This window comes from Anguilla anguilla, chromosome 12 (assembly GCF_013347855.1).
Source record: "Anguilla anguilla isolate fAngAng1 chromosome 12, fAngAng1.pri, whole genome shotgun sequence".
NCBI lineage: Eukaryota > Metazoa > Chordata > Actinopteri > Anguilliformes > Anguillidae > Anguilla > Anguilla anguilla.
Window position 1 is genome coordinate 41,942,594 of NC_049212.1, and position 7,192 is coordinate 41,949,785.

The window sequence follows — 7,192 nt, forward strand, 5'->3', positions numbered from 1 at the left end:
CACACACAGTGACATACATACACACACGCACACACGTGAACACGCACACACACGCAGAGACATACACACATGCACACACACACATACACACACGCACACACACACACCTGACCCCCTCCTGTCCAAAGGAACGCCACTCAGAACAGAGAGAGAAAAATGGAGAGAGAAACAATTGAAAGAGGCTGACAGTGCATTAACAGTAAGATTAAAGAATCAGATACCAATTCTACAGTTTCATTTTGCTGAGTGAGAGAGAGAGAGGGACATTATCTGGACATTAACCATTCATTACAGGGCTTCATCTCGGCATTCTATTCCGAAGATCTTTAATCCTCTGCAATACTGCCCAGACATGCCAAGCCAGATTTCAATCACTGAACAAGTTCCCAGCTTCCCAACAATCAGAGGTTATCATAATTAATCCTTTTACAGTGACCACTCTGATATAAGACGAATGTGTAGCTAATCAGCACAGTCCCGTCTCATGCAAACCTTTTTAAAGACAATGAGCTCCAATTTATTGTAGAGAGAAAGAAAGAAAAACAGATTATCTCAGCAAAAGGTCGGTTTAGGTCTGTCCTTTGTTCGACCGTCACTAATGAAATGCGCAAAGCGTCGTACGTCATCAGTTAATCAATCCACGTTCTGGCGCTGTGCTCATTCAACCCGACAGTAATTTATGTAAAGCGGAACAAAAACGAGATGACTCATAGAAACGAGTTACCGGAACCCTGGGACCGAGCTATGCTGGAACGGGCTATCTACGAAAAACAATTTTGCCGGTTACCAGTGCAATTCCAGAAACGCAGCGACCCCCCTTCGCATCGTACATAGGAATCACGCGCCCCGAGGCGTCACTTAAATTTATATTCATTGGCTGTAATTGACAATGTGTCCCGGAGTTTCTGTTATTGTCCCGAGTTGCATTGAATTATTTTATTGCGTGGGGATACTTTGAATGAAAACGCTCTGTGATACAGACACGTGTGCGGTGTATTGGATTTTTACTCCATCCCTCCCACCCTGATCGTTGGATGAAGGCCTTAAATGCGGTCATAACAGAAAGATGGATGCTGAAATAATCCACGAAAATTAAACTAATGTCCAACGAATACATTTTCCCGGTTCATATAAGTCAATACATTCCAGAAAAACAATTAAAACTGAAAGCAGTATTCATTGATCTGTTTTATTTATTATTGTGTAATTTCCTTAATAAAACGTTTAGCCAAAGAAATGTAGATTAGGACTGCTGGGCTGAGAAGCAGTGAAAAGCAGACTTGATTCCAGGAGAACAGACTCGCAGTGCGAGGCAGAGGATCACAGTGAAGGTTCTGATTTCTGAGTTCTTTCATGGTTCAGTAGAGGGGAACCAGCATCTATGTTATTATTATTTTCTGTGTGTGATTTAAGGTTATCCTATCACCAAAATGCTATCAGCTCTGGTGCTTGCCCCCCAAACCCCCTCCCGCCCCTCCTGTATCAGTCTCCAGAGACAGACCCACAGGAACATTATTCTCAGCTGGGCTTACCGTGTGTCTCTGCTGCTTCGCTTAATTGGTGACCTCCTGCAAATGGCTTTTCTCCCAGAATCCCCCAGTGAATTATTTTCTGTTCTTTGTTGCTATTTGTGTCCATAAGTCTGTAAATACGTGCTTGCAGAAAGATTTACACACATACACATACATACACACGTGTGTGTGTGTGCGCGCGTGTTTGTGTGTCTTTGTGCATGCGTGATGTGTGTGTGCGTGTGCATGTATGGGCGTGTCTGCATGTGTGTCTGTGTGCATGTGTGTGTGTGCGCGTGCGTGTTTCTGTGTCTTTGTGCATGTGTGATGTGTGTGTGCGTGTGCGTGTGTGGGCCTGTCTGTGTGTGTGTGTGTGTGTGTGTCTGTGTGCATGTGTGTGTGTGTGCGTGTACGTGTGTGTGTGTGGATGTGTACACACACAAGCTAATGAAATTCCAGTCAGCTCCTGAAGGTGGTAATGTCTTTATGAAGGCCCTTACTGTTTGAAAAAGAGAAAATGGGGACTGAATACTGAACAGAGAGGAACACAAAGACTCAGATTCAGCACCGCAGAATCCCTCCACGACCTGAGGAGCCTTTCCCCTGTGAAGACGGAGGGCTTCTCAGAGGGCTTATCGGCATTTTGCTGGCGTATTTTAGACAGGCTTCCTCCACAGGAGAGGCCTTAGCTGAGCCCCTGCTGGCTGCGCTCTGCCACTGCAGAGAGTGGGGGCGTCTGAGCCAGGGATCACATCAGCAGTCAAAGTTTGTTTTTAACAAAGCTGCACTTTTCTGCAATTTTCTGTGACATTTGACAAATAGGATCTGGGATTTTGGTGTTCAGTGTCAAATCTGGAGGAAGGAAAATGAGCACATGGCAGCCCTCAGCCTGTGAGACTGTGTGGGAGTGCAGGTGGGGACTCTCCTTGCTAAATTAAATAATCAGAGTAAAATATCAGATGCTGTTTTGAAAGACTTGACAATTCTCATTTATGTTATTCCAGTGAATGTAAACCTTTCTGGAACACCAGGGAAGATTCTGGTCAGATTCCCATTTGATTGTGGAATAAACTTCATAAAAGGTAGCGCAGAACGTTTTGCTGGTCCGGACAAGCTCTGTTGAAATCACAGAAAAACGATCCAGGCACGTTGCATTCAAACGTACTGGCAGCCTCCCCTCATGGTTACCGTCACAAAAAACACCATGCAGGGCAAGTGCCCAGTTCATTTTAACGATGATCCTAATGAATGTACTTAAACAGCCGATGTTTAACATTGCTAGCATTCCTCACAGAAGTAACGTGAATGACCATGTGACCTTTGACCTTAACTAAGCTTAGATGCAGGATGCTGTATTCATGCCTAAAAGCAGCTGGCCAGGTGTTAGTCAGAGTAATGGCACTACAGGCTGTCAGGGGCCCGCGTCTTGCGTTGCGCTGAAACACTACGAGCCAACGGCAGTGTGGCTAACATGTTAGAGTGCAGTAAATATTCATAACGCCGTGCATTTCTACACAGAGCTCTTTGTGTAATGCCTGCATCGCTCTGAGCCCGTATTGCTGACAGACCTCTCCCATATAGAACCGCTGAGAGGCCGAAGCAGTCCGGCCACACCCCGCAGGACCCTGCCGTGTGCGGCTCAGTGTGTCTGCAGGTCCTGATGAAACAGGGCTGAGGCGCTCGATATCATACCAAACTCTTTCTACTGCGTTTCTGTTTCACCCTCAGGAGCTGCATCGATGGATCGCACCTCCCTGTGGACACCCCCTCCCTCCCCCCACAGCCACGAGGTTCACACACCTGAAGCCAAGCTTCCGAAACCTGACGTCCCAACCAAGCAAAGTCTTCTCAGGAGCCCTGCTGCTACATGCATGATACCCCATTAAAGACCGCACTCTTGCTCTGTGGTGAGGCTCAGCCTTGGAGGACCTTTGGCTCTCTAGCTGTGGTGAGGGTGAGCCTTGGAGGACTAACAGCTCTCTTGTTCTGTGGTGAGGGTGAGCCTTGGAGGACCTTCAGCTCTCTTGTTCTGTGGTGAGGGTGAGCCCTGGAGGACTGATGGCTCTCTAGCTGCCTGGTGAGGGTGAGCCTTGGAGGACTGACAGCTCTCTTGCTCTGTGGTGAGGGTGAGCCTTGGAGGACTGATGGCTCTCTCGTTCTCTGGTGAGGGTAGGCCTTGGAGGACTGATGGCTCTCTCGTTCTCTGGTGAGGGTGAGCCTTGGAGGACTGATGGCTCTCTCGTTCTCTGGTGAGGGTGAGCCTTGGAGGACTGATGGCTCTCTTGCTCTGTGGTGAGGGTGAGCCTTGGAGGACTGATGGCTCTCTTGCTCTGTGGTGAGGGTGAGCCTTGGAGGACTGACAGCTCTCTTGCTCTGTGGTGAGGGTGAGCCTTGCTGGACTGATGGCTCTCTTGCTCTGTGGTGAGGGTGAGCCTTGGAGGACTGATGGCTCTCTCATTCTCTGGTGAGGGTGAGCCTTGGAGGACTGATGGCTCTCTTGCTCTGTGGTGAGGGTGAGCCTTGGAGGACTGTTGGAGAGCACGAGTGAGATGGAAGCAGCGAGCGTGTCTCTGGGGGAGTCAGCTGGCACACGCATTGTTTCGCTCATAACAAGCAGTGACTGCTGTGTGGAAACTCTCTCTGGGGCTATTATGGGATGTCTACAGCCTGCCAAGCCGAATTAGGGTCACGCCACGGATAAGAAAGGTTCCTTTTAAATTTAATCTTCACCTAAATCCCCACATGCTCACAACCATATAGGCCTACAGAGCATGCACCCGCTGAACGGATAGCAGTTTCATTTAATAATGCAACTCGATAACATGGAATTCTATTGGCAATAATAATTTATTGCAGTTTCTTTCATATAGTGATACCCGACCCTAGCACATGACACAGTAGAATGCTGCATACAGTGGCAAGCTTAGTGAGATTAGCAACAGGAGAATTGTAAACAGAAACCATCCACTGGTTTCAGATGTGAGTAGTCGCAACGCCAGGGTGTCCCAATATTCCAAAAATGTATCCTCCTTTCCTCCACAACCATCTCGTCTCTGTGCCCTGGAAACCGATCTTTGTGTCCTTCCTCCCTCCAGTGTCCCAATAAGGGAGGAGACAAGCGAAGCACACAGAACTGTATCAGCGAAGTGGCTTCAAACTCGTCTCCTCCCCTCCTTACCTCCACATACTTCTGAGTAGGAGACGAGTGGTAGTGGGGGAGCGGAGGAGAGGAGGGGAGGTAGGAGATGAGTGGTAGCAGGGGACTGGAGGTGAGGAGGTGAGGAGGTGAGGAGGTGAGGTAGGAGACGAGTGGTAGTGGGGGAGTGGAGGAGAGGAGGTGAAGTAGGAGACGAGTGGTAGTGGGGGAGCGGAGGAGAGGAGGTGAGGTAGGAGACGAGTGGTAGTGGGGGAGTGGAGGAGAGGAGGTGAGGTAGGAGATGAGTGGTAGCAGGGGAGTGGAGGAAAGGAGGGGAGGAGTGAAGAGTAATGGGACACACTCCCAGTCTCTCTCATCTACCTTGTCTGGAAAGGGAAGTTGCAGTCTGTGAGATTGCTACCCTGCATTCTGATGGGTTCCACCAAATAACCTGCATTCTGATTGGTGCTACCAAGTACCCTGCATTCTGATTGGTTCTACCAAGTACCCTGCATTCTGATTGTCAAATCTTATCTGCGATAGTGGCATCACTTCAGTCAGAAATCTAACTGCCGCAGTAGAGCCTTGGCATTACATCTGTGAAAAGGGGAATATTGGGGAATTCAGAGGAAAGCATTCAGGGCATGTGTTAGGCAACCACACCATAATTCATCTTTCAAGTGAAGCTACAACTTCACTGAAGACGTAAATGAGTTGTTTTCACGTTTGTCATACCTACCCAACGTCGTCTTGTTGGTATTATATCTAGCTGAGTGAAAGGAAGAAAATTTGACCAAGTAATGCTGCCACCTAGTGGAAGTCCTGTTTACTACGCACAAGCATATTACAAATCAACTAATGGGGAAAATTGTGTTTTTAATCCTGTTCGGACAGTACTGTCTTTACATTTGATTAGAGTTGCATATCACCACACATCTACACTCTGCGGCTTCAAGAAATGATCAATGTCAGGACTGCACAGGTGTGCAATTACACCATCATATATTTGTTTACATAAAGATTCTGCATTGTGGAGACTGCTCTTAATTTCAGAGGTATCTAATGCAATCAGCTAAAACCTTTACAGTTCATAATAATAATAACAATTAAAAATGAGTAATCTATATAAAAAATGCAACACGGGTCAAGTTTCAAACTGCGTGCCATGGTTGGCAAGGTGTCCTGTGTTTCTCAGGTAAGTTACCTGTAGAATTCCAGTGGCTTTCGCACTGAAGCGTGTTCAGAATGGTTACTCTGCCACGCCATTTTAAGCGCCTTCGATCACTGATTCACTGAGAGGACAGAATGTCCTTTCAGCCTCTTACACCACACTGAGAATCATCAGAATCTTTCCACAAAATCCACTAAAACTAATCCTTTTGTAAAATTTTTGCCCTTAAATTTCCCTTTTTTTATCTCACCAGAACTGACTGACTAAAATATTTTGGAGAACACATAGATTTTCAAACAAGCCGTGCTGCTTTTTCTTATGTTCTCTTAAAATGATCCACAGGAAATGCAGTTACCGAATCAAATGTGTTTAATTACGAATGCAGGGCAGACACTATCCCTGCCACCAGGGGGCGTTCAAGTTCGTTAAATCTGAGCACTGAGTAGTTTATTCCATTCCTCCCCATCCAATTATACTGTCAGTCCCAAAGGTAGCCTGAGTGTCTATCATCATTCTCCAGTCCATTTCTTTTGTTATCACGGTAACAGATTTAAGGCACAATCACAGCAGAGAAAATGATATGAATTGCAAGATGACCCTTCTATAGGAACATTAATTTCAAACTTTTTTCTTCTTCTTCTTCTGTTGCAATCAATGGAGCTCCGGGCTTGTGCTTAGAAATTCCAAACGCAGCCACAACCTTTGGCTTCTCCAACAAGCAATCACATTTTATAATTAGTCTGCTCTCTTATAAATAACTCTATCAGCAGAACATAACTAAGGTACGCGAATAGTAGGTCAATACAGATTGCAGTAGAAGTCACGGCTCGCCTCAGCTTACATTACATTAAGCAATGATAAACGAGGCTCCGGAAAGGAAACTTATTCCCAAACTTTTCTGCTGAAGAAGCATTAAAGGAATCAGTCTTCAGCTTCTGTTTATCCGCTTCCCGTAACAAATTGCCTTGTCATGACCAATCTTACCATCTGTCTGAGAAACTGCTAATGGGGAACTGTCTGAAAAAGCTGTGTCCTGCCGCGACACAAACGCTCTTTTACATTCTGCTCTTTAATCCCCTTACAAATCAGCAGGAGATAAACGGATTGTGTGCCTGCGATATCGAACATCTCCTGGGTATTCACCAGCGCATAAATTCTAAATGTGGAAGAGGAATGTCACAAACTTCAGCTCAACATCCTCGCCCTCACTGAGTGACCAAGTGCCAATGAGTAAGGGAGTTAGTTATACTTTGGGAAAAAGTGACTGTTGCCTTTCTGGATTTAAAAATAAAAGTTTTTAAAAATAACAAAAATTTCAGTTTTTATGTGTGTTTTTGATGGGCTCATGCAGTTTCTGTGGGTAATTAAGAATAT